Source organism: Amblyraja radiata, chromosome 22 (genome assembly GCF_010909765.2).
Source record: "Amblyraja radiata isolate CabotCenter1 chromosome 22, sAmbRad1.1.pri, whole genome shotgun sequence".
Classification (NCBI taxonomy): domain Eukaryota; kingdom Metazoa; phylum Chordata; class Chondrichthyes; order Rajiformes; family Rajidae; genus Amblyraja; species Amblyraja radiata.
In genome coordinates, this window is record NC_045977.1 from 15,924,376 (window position 1) to 15,943,845 (window position 19,470).

The 19,470-nt window shown below is 41.7% G+C and overlaps 1 long non-coding RNA gene across 2 annotated transcripts in view; it reads left to right on the top strand.

Moving 5' to 3' along the window:
- LOC116985626 overlaps window positions 1-19,057 on the top strand; it is a 28,805-nt gene extending 9,748 nt beyond the window's left edge. For both annotated transcript variants that reach the window (XR_004415317.1, XR_004415316.1), the window contains one exon: window positions 18,682-19,057. This is a non-coding gene — a long non-coding RNA (uncharacterized LOC116985626). The remainder of the gene's footprint in view (window positions 1-18,681) is intronic.
- The last annotated feature ends 413 nt before the right edge of the window (window positions 19,058-19,470 follow it).

The window sequence follows — 19,470 nt, forward strand, 5'->3', positions numbered from 1 at the left end:
TGCCATCCGGACGCAAGGTCCCCAGACGGAATATGAGGTGCTGTTCCTCCAATTTCCGCTGTTGCTCACTCTGGCAATGGAGGAGACCCAGGACAGAGAGGTCAGATTGGGCATGGGAGGTGGAGTTGAAGTGCTGAGCCACCGGGAGTTCAGGTAGGTTATTGCGGACTGAGCGGAGGTATTCGGCGAAACGATCGCCCAACCTCCGCTTAATCTCACCGATGTAAATCAGCTGACATCTAGAGCAGCGGATGCAGTAGATGAGGTTGGAGGAGATACAGGTGAACCTTTGTCGCACCTGGAACGACTGCTTGGGTCCTTGAATGGAGTCGAGGGGGGAGGTGAAGGGACAGGTGTTGCATTTCTTGCGGTTGCAACGGAAAGTGCCCGGGGAGGGGGTGGTGCGGGAGGAAGGGAAGAATTGACGAGGGAGTTGCGGAGGGAGCGGTCTTTGCGGAAGGCAGACATGGGGGGAGATGGGAAGATGTGGCGAGTGGTGGGGTCACGTTGGAGGTGGCGGAAATGGCGGAGGATTATGTGTTCTATTTGCCGGCTGGTGGGGTGAAAGGTGAGGACCAGAGGGACTCTGCCCTTGTTGCGAGTGCGGGGATGGGGAGAGAGAGCAGTGTTACGGGGTATGGATGAGACCCTGGTGTGAGCTTCATCTATGGTGGCGGAGGGGAATCCCCGTTCCCTGAAGAACGAGGACATTTCCGATGCCCTAGTATGGAATGTCTCATCCTGGGCACAGATGCGGCGTACGTGGAGGAATTGGGAGTAGGGGATGGAGTCTTTACAGGGGGCAGGGTGGGAAGACGTGTAGTCCAGATAGCCATGTGAGTCAGTGGGTTTGTAATGTATGTCGGTCAGGAGTCTGTCCCCTGCGATGGAGATGGTGAGGTCAAGGAATGGTAGGGAAGTGTCGGAAATGATAAATACTTAAGCACTTTGTGTTTGTTTTCTTTTTCATTTATCTTTGTTCCTTCACTGACACCATAATTGAATTGTTCTCTTTATGTAGATAGTTCTCATTCTAAGCCTGATGCAGATAAGTAAGGTGTTAAATAGTTTCCTTCTGTTGTTCACTTCAAGGCTAATTGTTTGCCAGAGGATAATAAAAAAACAGGCCGAACAACTTAATTAGTTAAGGGACACACAGCAAGTACTATAACAACATTTAAAAGATGCCTGGACAGGTACATGTATAGGAAAGGTTTAAAGGAATATGGACCAAATGTGGGCCAATGGAACTACCTTAGATGGGTCAATTTGTTTGGCATGTGCCTGTTTCAGTGCTGAATGTTTCTATGACTCTATATTACAATGCATAAGATGAAAAACATGCCAAGCCAAGGAATCAATAATTTCCTAACTAAGTTTTTCACGTTGCTATCTAAACAAGTCGATGATAATAACACATTTATAAATGGATGTGGCCAGCTAAAATGTATATTATTTCCACTAACAACTTTTTATAACTATTGTGGGCAAATATTTGATTGAGCTAGGAAGCAGCTCCAAGAATATCGAATTTTAATGAAGAGCTGTCCACCTTCATAAAAGCTGCAAGTTATCTAAAATGTATATATTTAATGTAGCTTGTAAACCAAATTGAGTAATTTAAAAATGATTAGATCTTGATTAAAATAAGTTATCTCCTTTATTCGCAAATGTTATGTTTTATGAGACAATTGCTGAAAATATATTTATAATTTTATTCTACCAAACTCAATATAATCATCCTTTATAATCTGTCGGGTAATCCATCTAGAAGCTTGAACCATGACTCATGAACAAACAACTTCTAATATCCCAAAAGAGCCACATGAAATCTTCTATAAACTGAGATCAAATACCTTAATTTTTCTAACCTACTGCCAATGACAGGAAAATTAAATGTCTATTTTCAAAGTCTCAGAAGATTCAACTGAGAAGGCCAGACATAAATGCCAATTAAATAATGATTACAGAATGGGTGCTTCCACAATGCTTTCATTGGTGGTCCCGAGATCTATCAATGTTGTTATGTCTAATTGTTATTTTAAGATTTTGGTCAGCGCAGGAGGATAAGGGGTGATCTTATAGAGGTATACAAAATCATCAGAGGAATAGGTTGGGTAAATGCACAGAGTCTTTTGCCTACAGTAGGGGAATCGAGAACCAGAGGACACAGGTTTAAGGTGAGGAGGGAGAGATTTAACAAACAACTGAGAGGTGACTTTTATACACAAAGGGTGGTGGGTGTGTGGAACGAGCTGCCGGAGGAGGTAGTTGAGGTAGGTACTATCATGACATTTTAGAGACATTTGGACAGGTACATGAATAGGATAGGGTTTGCGGGATATGGGCCAAGCATAGGCAAGTGATGGGACTAGTGTAGATGGTCTGTGCGGGCAGGTTGGGCGGAAGGGCCTGTTTCCACACTGTATGACTCTATAACACTATCCCGGAGACCTATGATGCTAATTTCACGGTTAGTGCACCATAGACCTGTAGTAAATTGAAGATATCCTATTTGGATAGGCAAAGTTATATTTCTATAGTGCTTGCAATTCCGAGGTCAATTACCTACTGATTCCGTACGCTTATCATACCACTTCCTTAAATGATGTATTCTATTTCTGATGCCCCTGTGGTTCAAATTGTTTCAGAATGTTAATTTAGATTTAATTTATACATTAAGATTACCACATCATTCAATTAGTAGAACAATTGCAGGTTTAGCGTGAGTCTATATTCACCTGGTCCTACATGGAGAGTGATTTAAAATAGCACATTAACCTCTCCTGAACTATGCCTCACATCCCACCACACTGACTGGTTACCATCTTAAAACCTATATGAAAAAATGGACGAAGTTGGTACGACGACTTCAAATTCTTCTTATTTCACTAAAGAACGATGGACCTGATATAATTAGATACAAGTTCATTTTTAAAAATAGGAAATCAATTAAGTGTAGGAAGGAACTGCAGATGCTGGTTTATACCGAAGATAGACACAAAATGCTGGAGTAACTTAGTAACTCAGGCAGCATCTTTGGAGTTGGAACCCTTCTTCAGACTGAAAGTAAAGGGAGGGGGGACTGGAGATAGGAAAAGGCCAGAACAAAACAGGACCAACAACAGATGACAAAGGAAAGGTGGACCCCACATTGGCCAATTATTGTCTGGGGAAGAGGTGATACGGAGAGGGATACAAAGATGCGAACAATGGAACTAGTAAAAGGATTAGGGTGGGGGAGGGAGGGAATGCAAGGGTTACTTGAAATCAACGTTCACACTGCTGGGTTGTTAGCTGCCCAAGTGAAATACAAGGTGCTGTTCGTCCAATTTGTGTGTTTCCTCTCTACGGCAGTGGAGGAAGCCCAGGACAGAAAGGTCAGTATGGGAAGGGGAGTTAAAATGTTTGGCAAACGAGAGATCATGTTGGCCAACAGTGGACTGAGCGCAAGTGTTCAGCGAAACGATCGCCCAGTCTGCACTTGGTCTCGCCGATATATAGGAGACCACACCGAGAACAACGACTTTGGAGGAGGTGCAATAAACCTCTGCCTAACCTGAAAGGACCTGAAAAAAATCAGCATCTTCAGTTCCTTCCTAACCAGGCAGCTTCTCTGGAAAAAAAAGGACGGGTGACGTTTCGGGATGGAACCCTTATTCAGCCTGAAAGTAGAGGCAGGGATGGGTGATTGGAAGTAGGAAAAGGTCAGACACAAATCAGGGTCAGCAAACAGATGACTAAGGGAAGGGTGGAGCCCGTAATGGCCCATTGGTGGCTGGGGAAGATGTGTTAACAAGAGGGATACAAGGATGGGAATAGTGGAACCAGTAGAACGACTAGGGTGGGGGAGTGGAAATGCAGGGGTTACCTGAAATTAGAGAAATCAACAACCTGTGAATTAATATTGATTCATTGAACAATAGGTAAATATTGTATGATTGTTCTAAACTCAAAAGGGTGTGAAGATATTGTGCTAGCTTTATGATGGCAAATACAATTTATTAATTTGGATCAAAAAAGAAATGATCAAAGTGAGTTGGATGTTTTTTTTTTAAACAAATATGACATTTTGAACAGTTTTCACATTCGATTCCTGAAAGCCTCCAAAAGTACATTTCTAGTTAAAAACATAATTGCCTCTACCTGCCAATCCCATTGACTGCCAGTTATGCCATCAATTAAAAATGATCGTCCATTTGTAAAATTACACATCACATCCATGGCCAAAACAACGTGTTTGTCAACAGCTCAATCGGCTGAGATGCAAGTAACTCTTGCATTCCCTCTCTCTCTGTCCCTTCCCCACTCTAGTCATCCTACTTGTTTCATTGGGCTCCTGCTTAGTTTCACTTGTGAGTTCCACTCGTTATCACCTTCTCCACAGCCAACAATGGACCATTGTGGGCTCCACCTTCCCTTGATTATCGTTGCTGGCTTTGAATTGTCCTTTTGCTTACCTTTCGTTCATTCGTTCTTTGTACCTCTTCACATTTCAAGTTTCCCTCTCCCCTGACAGTCTGATGAAAGGTCTCGACCAGAAATGTTACCTATTCCTTTTCTCCAGAAATGCTGCCTGGCCCAGCATTTTGTGTCTATCTTGGACAAGGTCCTTGCTGGGTTTCAGCGCCATCCATTCACATACAAAGCTAACCAGAGCGTACAAGTTCCTACAGCGGGTGATGTCTCCTGTTGGAAACTGCCTCAGCTGTTCTATGCCTGCTGCTGAATCTCAAGGAGGAGAGCGCACGCCTTCCTGACATTTCAAACCTACTATTTATTTGTGCGGTGTGAACGCGACATCAGGTCTTTCATTTGCGTCGGTGAAGTGCTGAGTGCATGGAGCCTACAATCGCATATTTTGCATCTGATCCCAATCAATTTCAGAGTCAACACAACCCTTCCAAATCGCTAAAATAATAAATTGAGCTCCAAGGGATAACTCGTGGGGGGGGGGGGGGGGATTAAAAAAAAAATCCACAAGCATTTTAAACGTTTATGCTCAACCTAAGACATCAGAGCATGATTGAAAGGGTCTGCTTATTGGGTTGGACAACATCACCAACTTTATGTAGAAATGAGGTTCATTAGTGCCTGCTTACATTAAATCTTTTTATTTTGACGTTAGAGATAATAATACATATCTTGACTTTAATTTAAAATTTCTGTTGATCTGAATACCATTTGCATAAATTCATCCGGTCATCTCATAAAGGGAACCTGCTTTCAAAAGTTCCAAATATGAAAAGCATTAGTAGTGAGAGGTTATTAAAAGGTATTCTCTATCACATAACAGATTAATACTATTAATACAGTGCCCTCCATAATGTTTGGGACAAAGACCCATCATTTATTTATTTGCCTCTGTACTCCACAATTTGAGATTTGTAAAATAATTTAAAAAATCACATGTGGTTAAAGTGCACATTGTCAGATTTTAATAAAGGCCATTTTTATACATTTGGTTTCACCATGTAGAAATTACAGCAGTGCTTATACATAGTCCCCCCATTTCAGGGCACCATAATGTTTGGGTCGCAGCAATATCATGTAAATGAAACTGGTCATGTTTAGTATTTTGTTGCATATACTTTGCATGCAATGACTGCTTGAAGTCTGCGATTCATGGACATCACCAGTTGCTGGGTGTCTTCTCTGGCGATGCTCTGCCAGACTTGTATTGCAGCCATCTTAAGCTAATGCTTGTTTTGGGGGCTAGTCCCCTTCAGTTTTCTCTTCAACATATAAAAGGCATGCTCAATTGGGTTCAGATCGGGTGATTGACTTGGCCACTCAAGAATTGACAATTTTTTAGCTTTTAAAAACTTATTTGTTGCTTTAGCAGTATGTTTGGGATAATGATCAAATAAGTCAATCACCCGATCTGAACCCAATTGAGCATGCCTTTTATATGTCTTGCTGTAGAATGAACTGCCAGCCAATGAGTTTTGAGGCATTTGTTTGAACTTGAGCAGATAGGCAGATAGCAGATTGAGCAGACACTCCATTGAGGATAAATGGGGATCCTGTGGATAGGGTGAACTGTTTTAAATATCTGGGAGTCCACATCTCCGAGGATATGACATGGGCATCACACGCCTCAGCGCTCGTGAGTAAGGCAAGGCAGCGCCTTTACCACCTCAGGCAATTGAGGAAATTCAGAGTGTCTCCGAGGATCCTCCAGTGCTTCTACGCAGCGGCGGTGGAAAGCATCTTGTCCGGGAACATTACCATCTGGTTTGGGAATTGCTCTGCCAAGGACAAGAAGGCTCTGCAGAGAGTAGTGCGTTTGGCCGAACGCACTATGGGAACTTCACTTGCCCCCCTGCAGGAACTATACATCAGGAGGTGCAACTCCAGAGCCAACAATATCATGAGAGACCCCTTGCACCCCTGCAACGGACTGTTCCAGCTGCTACGGTCAGGCAAACGCCTCCGTTGCCATGCGGTGAGAACGGAGAGGTTGAGAAGGAGTTTCTTCCCAGAGGCCATTCAGACTGTAAACGCCTATCTCACCATGGACTAACTCTACTGAACGATTTTCCTTCCATTATTTATTATGTAAAAGAATATGTGTGTTATGATTGTGTTTATAGTTTGTTTGGTTGTTTGTCTTTTGCACAAAAGTCCGCGAGCATTGCCACTTTCATTTCACTGCACATCTCGTATGTGTATGTGACAAATAAACTTGACTTGACTTGACTTGTGTCTATACACTTCAGAATTCATTATGCTACTACCATCAGCATTTGTATCAGCAGTGGAGATAAGTGAGCCAGTACCTTCAGCAGCCAAACATGCCCAGACCATGACACCCCCACCATTGTGTTTCACAGATGAGGTGGTATTCTTTGGATTTTGGGCAGTTCCTTCTCTCCTCCATACTTGCTCTTGCCATCACTTTGATATAAGTTAATCTTCGTCTCATCTGTCCATAATACCTTTTTCCAGAACTGTGGTTGCTCTTTTAAGTACTTCTTGGCAAACTGTAACCTGGCATTCCTAGTATTGCAGCTAACCAGTGGTTTGCATCTTGCAGTGTAGCCTCTGTATTTCTGTTCATGAAGTCTTCTGTGGACAGTGGTCATTGACAAATCCACACCTGACTCCTGAAGAGTGTTTCTGATCTGTCCGACAGGTGTTTGGGGATTTTTCTTTATTATAGAGATAATTTTTTTGTCATCAGCTGTGGAGGTCTTCCTTGGCCTGCCAGTCCCTTTGCGATTAATAAGCTCACCAGTGCTCTCTTTCTTCTTGATGATGTTCCAAGCAGTTGATTTTGGTAAGCCTAAGGTTTGGCTGATGTCTCTAACAGCTTTATTCTTGCTTCTCAGTCTCATAATGGCTTCTTTGACTTTCATTGACACAACTTTGGTCCTCGTGTTGATAAACAGCAATAAAAGTTTCCAAAGGTGATGGAAAGACTAGATGCTGAGAGCTTTCTTATACCCGCATTAAGGAGAAATTTAAACATACCTGAGCAATTACAAACACCTGTGAAGCCACGTGTCCGAAACATTATGGTGCCCTGAAATGGGGGGGACTATGTATTAACACTGCTGTAATTTCTACATGGTGAAACCAAAATGTATAAAAATGGCCTTAATTAAAATCTGACAATGTGCACTTCAACCACTTCTATTACAAATGTCAAATTGTGGAGCACAGAGGCAAATAAATAAATGATGGGTCTTTGTCCCAAACATTATGGAAGGCATTGTATTTTATGGTCACATTGAAGATACAATGATTTTAAGACTATTCGATCCCCCTATTAGATATTATTATTCAATGTTCAAGACTAAGTGTAGTCGACCATCAGCTGCTCGCAAACCTGATTTAGACTCAAAATGCTGTAGAACTCAGCGGGACAGGCAGCATCTCTGGGGAGAAGGAATGGGTGACGTTTCGGGTCGAGACCCTTCTTCAGACTTACTCCTGGTTTAGTCCACAAGGTGCAATTATCATTATTTTCTTCAAACTAGATACTTATTGCATTAATGGCAGAAACGCTTGCACATCCTTCCGTATAAATCACACCGCTCCTCAGCTGTCAGAAACCGGCGGAGAACGAAAACAGCAGCATCTTAGAAAGCTTCGGGGGAATACAAAGCTCGGGATCTGTCAACCCACTTCTTTTTTAAATATTGCTACTGAGGATGGGAGAACCGTTTCAATGCAACAACACAAGGGCTATGCACGCTCTCAGCTTTTGTTGGGAAGAAAAACCTGTTAACTGTTGACAGGAAACATGTCCACGGTTTCCAGACATGGAACCAGAGCCATAAACAATAAAACCAAAAGTACTGACAAAAACAAAAAAAAAGGGTCTGACAGCTTTTAGAAAGAACACTTTGAAGGGAGTGATGCAAAAACCACAGGGATTTATTCCTTCAAGGTTTCTGTTGTCATGTGAATATCCTCAATTACATTACAGCCCTGTAATTATACCTGCATTGTTTTGGATGTGTGTTGCATGCAATCCAAGTGTTTTGTAATCAAGGATCGGTGGAGGGCGCACAGAAACAGGGCACTCAACCTATCAACCCGTGCTCGCTCTTTGAAAGGGCTAAAGATGGACACAGAATGCTGGAGTAACTCAGCGGGTCAGGCAGCATCTCTGGATAAGAGGAACAGGTGACGTTTCGGGTCGAGACTCTTCTTCAGACTGAGAGTCAGGGGAAAGGGAAACGAGAGATATAGCGGGTTGATCAAATGAATGAAAGATATGCAAAAGGTAACGATGATTAAGGAAAGGTGGAGCCCACAATGATCCATTGTTGGGTGTAGACTAAGTGGTAGCGGGTTATACAGACAGTGACTAGGGTGGGGGAGGGACGGAGAGAGAGAGAGGGGATGCAAGGGTTACTATCTCATTGGTTCCGTTCCTCTGAATCTTTCCCAGAACGCTGCATCGTTTCTCGACACCCTCTCTTGTCGAGCACGTTCCCACTGTCTTATGAAATTGGAGTGTCTAAATGTTTATACCTCGCAGGAATTGGAGGATAGACAGCCTGCCTCCTTGTGCCGCTTCGCGATTTACTAGGCAATACATTGACGCGTGCCGAGTTGGAGGATTCCTGCTTTACGGTTCATTGCAACTGGGGAAATTTGCCTGGCTTCGTATCTTCAAGATTTTGGCGAGCTGATGGCTACGCCCTCGGAGGAAAAGAGGTGGAATTCTATTTGAGGAAGGTCTACAATTATTTGCAGAAAACGTAATATTCCCAAATATTTTTTTCAGGCCGAAAAATGGAAACCCTTCTGCGCTATAACAGCAACACGCAGATTTGATTAAACCATTTAAAAAAAAATGTGAGGCTCTGAATCTTGAAAGTGCCTCCTGACTATGTCGCACACACTTTCCCACATGGAAAGAGGGGGAATTAAATTGCAAGGTGTCGCTTCAAAGTGCGGTTCCACATTTCAACCAAATTGGGACCAACTTTCGCGCAGCTCGCTTTCTTGCCTACGGAATAATGCATGACTTGAACAGTACGGGGGGAGAAATGAAATACCAACATTATTTATCCTTTTGTTAAGTTTGAAGACATCCATCAAATAACACCCCATCTGACATGTTTCCCTGGGAAAAAAATAGCATTTTCATAACAGCAATTCACGTGAACAACATAAATGATCATCTCACCCCAGCGCTTTATCTGGAACAATTTTCACAGGGAAAAAGACAATCAGAAGCTATCGCGACACACATTGTACCTACATTGTCAACAGCAGCTGCTCAGAGTTCTGTGTTGAAGCCGGGTAGCCAGGCAACCCCGAGATGCCGTTTCAGTACAAATTCTCTGTTACTTCCAAAAAAAAAAATGATTTGAGCAAACAACAGCCGCCACAGTGCGTTATCGTTTTTTTGCACTGCTGGTATATTTTACAGCGATGGTTGTGATCCCTTTATCCGTCGTTACTGTAGTGAGAGTGGATCTCAATAAACGAAATGCCCTTTTACTGTGCGCGGTTTCATTCTTGTCTTTGGCAGGATTGAAGTCTCCAGCCCTTTACAAAGTTAACTGATAACATCCCCTTTTCAATGGGATTACATGTCAGTTGCTAGGAAATGAACGCAATATTTTTCAACATTCCCCTTCATCCTTCCAATACTAATTCAAATCTATGTTCCCTTGATACCACTCCACTGATATGGGGACACTTGGGTCTCGATTATTAACCCTTCCCAATCAACGGGTGCTTGGCGATTGAAATTCGAGAATCACATAACCCGACTGGTCTGAAGAAGGGTCCCGAGCCGAAACGTCGCTTGCCCATTTCCCACCTCCCCCGAAACGTCACCCATTCTGTATCTCCAGAGATGCTGTCTGTCCCGCTGAATCACTCCAGCATTTTGTGTCTACCCCTCCCCCTCACCTCACAGATGCTGCCTGACCTCTCTCCCCCACCCAGCTTCTGAGTTCCTCCAGCACTTTGTGTTCTGCTCAAGATTCCAACATCTGCACTTTCTCCTGTCCCGAGTGTGGTACTTACAACCAAAGATCCTATAGCTTACAACGGCCGGCCGGGTCTCGAATGAATTTCCTCGCTAAGAGCAAGATAATATCGCTAAAGCCGTGCACCGATTTTATTTTAAACCCCGTTACATTCTGCATTCAACATAACAACAACGGAGCAGGAAGAACCGCCTGTCCAGAAGCGACGAGAAGTTTCAGAACTTTATTTGGCTTGGAGCTCCTCGGGGGCCATGATGAGCGCGGCAGCCCCAGTGAGCTCCCCAGACCAGCCCTCTCCTCTCCCCCATCGCTGTCATTAGCAAGCCCCTTGTCTCCCCTTTAGCTCGAGGCCATCTGCAAATTACCTCAAGTTTCACAGTCTTACAGCCCTATTACTTCCGCAAATCTCTTTGAAATTTTTTTTTTGGTACCGTTTCCCTCTATCTTTCACGTCCTTTGGCTGCCCACGGTGAATGCAACGCACAGCATTGTTTCACAGTCCCCATTATTTCTCAGCCCAGTCCAGTGAGAGACAGTTTGAACGGGAACTTTGATGATATTCTTTCTAATGCTGTAATTGCCTGCGTGGTTGGCGCTACAATCCCACGCCCTGTTTCCTTTCCCTATCTCGTCTGAACATTTTACAGCCAGCAATGTTTGGTTCTTAGAACAGACCCAAACGAGACCGTTTCTGTCAAACTTTGAACGTCCGTAATTAGAGAGTAATTGCTGTTTCTAGTTTTCTGATGTTATCCCTAATGCTTAATACACGTGTAATAAAGCCTCTTCCATCGTTACTTTATTGTTCTGGTTTAATGATACTGCACGGAAACAGGCCCTTCGGCCCTGACCATAGATCACCCGGTTCTATGTTATCCCATTCCCTGCAAACTAGGGAGTAATTCACAGAGGCCAATTAACCCTACAATGAGCTGCAGGTTGTTGGGATGTGGGGGGAAACCGGAACACCAAGAGGAACCCCACAGAGAGTCACACAGAGAGAACGTGCAAACTCCACACAGACAAGGATCAAACCCTGATCTCTGGCGCTGTGCTCTACTAACTGCGCCTCTGTGCTGCCCTTTTATTTTGCTTTCTCTTCATATGATCAACTATGTTTTTGTCTCCCTTATGTACTCTAATATAACTCAACCCCCTCCCATCATTCGAATAATCATCCACAACATTATTTATGCCAGAATTTTAGTGGAGCCATTTCCCCTCCACAGCCTGCAGTTGTCCATTAACTGATCCTAATGCCATGCAAACTTTACATTATTTTTCATACATACCTTCTTCAGCTCTACATCCTGTTGCCTTTGTGACTCAAGCTAAACCATCATGGACACTTATAAATATATTTCGGAAATAAAAACTATGAATGTATTCTTAAGACAAGTGATAAGGCAGCACAGTGGCGCAGGTGGTAGAGCTGCTGCCTCACAACCTCAGAAACCCGGGTTCGACCCTGACCTTGTGTGGAATTTTCATCTTCTCCCTGTGATCACGTGGGTTTCCTCCAGGTGCTCTGGTTTCCTCCCATATACCAAAGATGTGCAGGTTTGTAGTTTAATTGGCCTCTGTAAATTCCCCTCCTAGTGTGTAGGGAGTGGATCAGACTGTGGGATACAGAACTAGAGTGAATGGATGATCAGACTGGTTTGCCGAAGGGCCTATTTCCATGCTGTATATCCAAACTAAATTAAACTAAACTAAAACATTACACGGAGCTCCAACACTTAACCAAGCAGAATGTATGAAGAACCATCAATTACTTAAAATTGACACCATGGCAACCCCAAGATGAGGCCCAGATTTTAGGCTTAACATTAGATTTACATTTTTAATGTATTTTTCTGCCCATGTACTTTGTTTCTTAAGTTTTAAGGTTTGCATTTTTGGTAACTGGCATCGATGCGACTGGAGAAAAGATAGCAGATTTATTTTAATTTTATTTTAAATTAGACAGGCTTGACTGAATGCATCAGCAATAACCTGTAAACCTGTCCTATGCAGATGGTTCTTAATAAAAAAAAATACGTGTTGCATGGATGAGGGATATTGTTTTTTATTAAACCAATTCTTTGGTAACAAATTCACACTAATGAAGAATGGTCCCGTCTGAAGAAGGATCCTGACCCAAAACATCACCTGTCCATGTTCTCCAGAGATGCTGCCTGACCTGCTGAGTTACTCCAGCACTTTGTATAGGAAGAAGGGCCTTAACCCGAAACATCGCCGGTCCATGTTCTCCAGAATTGCTGCCTCACCTGCTGAGTTACTCCAGCACTTTGTGTCTTTTTTTTTTGTATGTTATTTTGTCACGACTATATAGTTGGATCCCAAGCCGTTACATTGCCTATCCATGTCCTCCAGAGATGCTGTCTGACCCACTGAGGATCCAGCAGTCAGTGGTAGAAATAATGTGTTATATTCTGCCTCTGAAACGCCATCCATTGACTTCAATTTACAGCACTTTGCGTCCTTTTTTGTAAACCCACATCTGCAGTCCTTGTTTCTACACTAATGAGAGTAGTCTCCTCAAAATACTTGCACTTTATTGTTATCAGATCGTGAGAATGTGTGCTGGAGGTGGAAGATATGCCTCACAAAACTAACAGAAAGGAATTCTTCATGAAATCAGAATGTCGTTAGGCACATGTTGTGTATATTTGTTTTTGATGGTTTCATGCTACATTCTTACATTGTAATCACATCTTCTGTGAACATGGGCTTTAGAAGGACAGAATTTCAAAGGCTGAATTAAAATGAACACGTGTAGCCAAGGACAAATGCTTTGAGTTAAAAAAAAAGCTGAAATGCATACTGAAGTTAGATATGGGGCTATTGGAATGGTTTCAAGGTCTCAACCATTTGGTATCAATACAATGCTTAAAGAGAACGAAACCACAGGGACCATGCTGTGATTAAAGCCACTGTACTGTAATGAGAGAAAGCACAAAACTAGTACAATCAATTAATATAAGTACATTAAGGAACCGAGTGACTGAGAGTGGTTAAAGTTTAGTTTAGAGATACAGCATGGTAACAGACCCTTTGACCCAATTAAGTCCATGCAGACCACTGATCATCCATTCACACTAGTTCTATGTTATCAAACTTTTGTGTTCACTCGTAACACACTATTCACAGAAGCCAACTAACCTACAAACCTGCACGTCTTTGGGACGTAGGAGGAAACCGGAGCACCTGGAGGAAACCCACGTGGTCACAGGGAAAACGTGCAAACTCCGCACAGACAGCATCCGTAGTCAGGATCAAACCCAGTCTCTGGTGCTATAAGGCAGCAACCATACTGCTGTGCCACTGTACCGCCCCAAAATTCTTAATCCCACTTATTCGCACATTTAGTCATCCTAGTCCCTATTTTGAATAGTCATGATCTTATTTGTGTCAATCCAATTTTCATCTTATAATGTTAGTCAAAGAAACCATAGGGTGGTGATAAACATCTACTGGTATCTGACATTCATCACTGCGTTACAGCATTTATCAATATTAAATTCATTCTGGTATTGCAGAATCCATCTACACTATGCTGCCTCAAAAAGTAGCTAACATAACCTGGTTATATCTCGGTCATCCCTTCTTCTCCCCGCACACATCAGGCAAAAGGTACAGAAGCTTGAAACCACACACTCCGAAACCGAAACAGCTTACTCCCCTTTGCTATCAGGATTCTGAATGGTCCATCCATAAGCTTGGGTACTGTCCGATTCACCTATATCCTATCGTGGACATTGGAATTTGTCTAGGGAACGGGTGCATTACAATACTGAGAACTATATCATGCACTCTGCTGCATCTTCCCCTTTGCTCTACCTATTGTACTTGAGTTTGCCTTAATTGTATTTATGTATAGTATTATCTTATTTAATTGAATACCATGCAAAACAAAGCAATTTTTGTACCTCAGTACACATGATAATAAACCTAATCTAATCTAACATATTTTTCTGTATTTGCCTCTATTAACTATGACTGCAGTAAATGATTGTTGCTGTCATATTTTTTAACTAGTTTTTAGCTTAGTTTAATTTAGAGATACAGTGTGGAAACAGGCCCTATGGCCCACCGAGTCCGCACCGACCAGCGATCCCCGCACATTAACACCATCCTGCACACACACTAGGGACAATTTTAGATTTACACCAAGCTAATTAATGTACAACGTCTTTGGAGTGTGGGAGGAAACAGAAGATCTCGGAGTCACGGGGAGAACGTACAAACTCTATACATGAAACCCGGGTCTCTAGCGCTGTAAGGCAACAACTCTACCGCTGTGCCACCGTGCCGCACCTAGTTGTATTATGATTGCGTATTATATAAATTGTCCTGGCATGTTTTTCAAAGGTACACTTTCATGGACAGTTAACATAAAAAGTGCACAGGCAATAATCTGTACAATCTTACCGAGTCACGGATATTCAATAGATTACAGTCTACCATCATATTACAATTTACAAAAATCCTAGCTGTACTACATTGATGTTTGGATTTGACACTTAGAATTTTACACGACTCGTTTTATTTTCCTTTATATAGAAAATATATAAGCTAGGTTAAAAAAAGTCACCTGATGAAATTTTTGGTTTAACAGAAGTTTAGTATATTTGGGAAATAACTTAAAGCTTATGTCTTAGAAAACAAAAATGGTACTTTGTGTTCTGTTGAAATCAACAGCTCTCATGACATCAAGTTATTTTGTTTGAGACATTAAGCTGGATAGTTTGCTGGATTTAATTTACTTTCAAACTTTTCACCTCTTACCACAATATACAAGCAACTGGCAGAAGAACAGATGTGAGGTCAGCATTATCTTTTGTTTAAACCGAATGCTGGTTTAAATCAAGCAGCAGCATCACTCAACTAAACAGGTTGCCTTCAACTTTCAAACCTGAGTCAATTCCCTTCACAGATGCTGCCTGACCACTGAGTTCCTCCAGCACTTTGTGTTTTGCACTAGATTTCAACACCTGCAGTTCCTGGTGCCTCCATTTGACCAAAGCCACTGTTACGATTAATGTTCAGACAGCCAGTGCCAGGAGTAGAGGATGTTTAAGCCAGATTTATTGACGGGGAAGAGGTTAGACTGGTGTTAGAATGGACATCCCTATCAGTAAAAAAAATAGAGAGAGTACAGAGGAGATTTACTAGAATGTTGCCTGGGTTTCAGCAACTAAGTTACAGAGAAAGGTTGAACAAGTTAGGGCTTTATTCTTTGGAGCGCAGAAGGTTAAGGGGGGACTTGATAGAGGTTTTTTAAATGATGAGAGGGATAGACAGAGTTGACGTGGAAAAGCTTTTCCCACTGAGAGTAGGGAAGATTCAAACAAGGGGACATGACTTGAGAATTAAGGGACTGAAGTTTAGGGGTAACATGAGGGGGAACGTCTTTACTCAGAGAGTGGTAGCTGTGTGGAATGAGCTTCCAGTGAAGGTGGTGGAGGCAGGTTCGTTTTTATCATTTAAAAATAAATTGGATAGTTATATGGATGGGAAAGGAATGGAGGGTTATGGTCTGAGCGCAGGTATATGGGACTAGGGGAGATTATGTGTTCAGCACGGACTAGAAGGGTCGAGATGGCCTGTTTCCGTGCTGTAATTGTTATATGGTTATATGGTTATATAGTATTAAAAGTGCTGGCCGCCGCCCGCCAGGGAACTGACTCTCCAAACAAATTCCCAGTTCATGGAAGTTCGACTTACTATGTGTCCTGCCCCCTCTACTATTCTGCCATAACCATTTAGACTTTAGACACACAGTGTGGAAACAGGCCTTTCGACCCACCAAGTCTGTGCCGACCTGCAATCACCCCGTACACTTGCACTATCTTACACACTACGGGCAATTTACAATTTACAGAATCCAATTAACATACAAACCTGTACGTCTTTGGAGTGTGGGAGGAAACCGGAGCTCCCAGAGAAAACCCACACGGTCACAGGGAGATCGTACAGACTCCACCCATAGTCAGTACAGACAGCACCCGTAATCAGGAGCGAACCTGGGTCTCTGGCATTGTAAGATAACAACTCTACTGCAGCAACACTGTGCACCCCAAGTTATTACTCCCCAGCACCTTTAATTTATTTATGTATTGATATATTTCTTTCACTATCATCTTTTGTCTTGTACCTTCTTTATTTTTTATTATATAATCACTTTTCCTTTCCACCCTTAAAGTGATCTCCCACTGTTTTCCTTTTCATCATATGTTGCCCAGCAGTGTTTTATTCTTGCATCAAAGCTGTACATTTCTGACATCTTGAGGTTCTGATATTTTAGATTATTACTGCAATTCTTACCCTATTTAATCTGCCTGGCCTACCATAGGGCAGCACAGTGGCTCACTTGGTAGAGCTGCTGCCTCACAGCGCCAGAGACCCGGGTTCGATCCTGGCCTCGTGTGCTGTCTGTGTGGAGTTTGCACGTTGTCCCTATGGGTTTCCTTCAGGGGCTCTGGTTTCCTCCTAAAGACATGTGGGTGTGTAGGTCAATTGGCCACTGGAAATTGCCTCCAGCGTGTAGGGAGTGGATGAGAAAATGGGAAAACATAGAAGTAGCGTGAATGGGTGATAGATTGTCAGCATGGACTCTGTGGGCCGAGCGGCCGGTTTCCATGCTGTAGCTCTAAAGTAAATTAAAGTGTTTTTAGAGGCCTGATTTTATTGTAACATTTTTGAGGGTATTCAAAGACACTGCATATTGATGCCTGGTTATTGCTGATTAATCTATGTTCATTTAGTAATAATTCATGTATATGGTACACTTTTGGAAGTAACTAATTTAAGACATGCTCTTGATAGTAATCGGTTTAAGGTGTACTGTTGGTAGTGATTAGTATATGGTGCACTGTCAGTAGTGATTACTATACGGAGAACTTTAGATTTGTATATGGTAAATTATGCACATTTATTTTAGCAATTTATCATAAAGTATTTTTCATACATCAACAAAGTAAATACCAACCAGCTGAGACATGTTTTCTGTAATCTAAACAAAAATCCTTGCAAATATATATTTTGCTCTCCTTTGAAATCACATTAAAAAAATCTTGGAATTTTGTATTGTGTTACGGGAGGACTACATTTAATTTTTTTCACAAGTATTTGCAATATCAGGTTTAGAAACAGTTTGCAATAACACAGAAGGGTAATTCATTTATCACTTAATGGTTTTGATATATTCTTTGAAAATTACAGTTCCAAATTCTGTTCACAGTACTTAAATGTCGCTGTTTTTATCTTACTAACGTCGGCAGTGATTTCTTCTCATTACTTCACAGGCTTCTCTGCCAGCAGTACAGCAAAGTTTCAACTTTGACATAGTGTTTATTTAATTACTTATGTTTGCAGAATTAATGAGATTCTGGAAAAATCTGGCATATGCAAAGATAATTTCAATTAAAATCTTTGATCCATGCTAACGTGGAAATAAAGGGGAAATGTGGAATAATTCTGGGTATCAAATAGGTTGATGTTTACAACAATAGTTAGTGACACTTCATTAATAATCTAATAAAGCATATCTGGCAAGGGACCAAGGAATGTAGAAAATGTTTTCAAAGTGACTATTTTATGGCCTGTCCACATGTTTTTATAGCCAGTGAAAGTGTTTTAAAACTGGAAAGTTTACTACATTTTTTGATGGTTTGAATTATTATTTTCATTACTTGCTTGGTTTTACAGAGGTGGAGCAGCATTAGGCAGCAGTGTAAGATACACATATGCTGTTATATGGTGCACTGCTGTTTTCAAGCCCTTTGTAGATTTGAGTCAGATATATCCTGCTACTCTGCAGCATTGCAGAATGCTAAATTACTCGTTCACCAGTGTGTTAAGAAGATGTATTTAAGGGTACATGAATTCACTTTAATGTTATTAGCGGCTGTTGGTAACAGCAGCAGCCTCTAATAGGAGGATTAGATTATGCTAAAACTAAGCTTAAAACATGTCATTTAAAAATTCAATTTTATCTTAAATGTATGTATCATATTTACTTGCCAGCATATTGCTCTGCTGTTATGAATGCAAAGCAGAATGTTAATCTTTAGTAAGAAACGAGTGCAGGAGAGAGGACAATGAATTGAACCTAGTGTCCTCTGAAAAAATACAAAATGCTTGACTGGTGCATTAATCCTATATTCATTGATTAATATATGGCCTATTTATATCCTCCATCTTGGATTCTCAGGCAGACTGGTGCAGCCTGGAAGATTGTGATGCAAAGCTGTTTATACTGGCTATAAACGTGGTCTTCGAAACCAAAAAAATAGCCTACCCTCTACTGATGATTGATGGTGTTTATTGCCGTGATGAAACAGATCTATACACTGGCAAAAGATGTGCCCATGGTCTACAAAGCAAAGAACAATGCTGTCCCTCCTGCAGGTACACCAAATAAAACTCATGTCATTTGAGGTAAAGTGGCTCCTTCTCATGGTAACAGTGGCACATTCCATGCCAAGTTCAGAAGGCTATTGGGCAAAGGATTCATATGGTGCTGGACTCGTTGAAAATGTAAAGCAAACCTGTACATGAATTGCAAATAAATGGTAAAATGGTCTAAATAACATTGCATTCTGAGCTGGAACTCAATGCCTTACTCTTAACACGTGTTGGTACATTGTTCCTTTGGAGCCAAATTTCCACAATAGGAACACAATGATTCATATCAATGTCTTCGGGTTTGTAAAAATACATGTAGCATAGAGATGAACCCAAGATCAAGTCCCAGTTTACATTACATATTTGTTATATGGTGCTCAGTAACGTAGCGATTTATCATATTTTCTTTGGACAAGTTCATTTACAAGAATACATTTATAACACAAATCATATTATTAAGTAAGGACTGGATCAATTTGGCAAACCCAAGGAAGTTTGGAATAACTGGGACTAAAATAAGTAAATATTAATCTGCTTTGGTTCATAACTTCACGCTGCTTCAGGGAACATAATCAAGGACCATTTACTCAGTCAT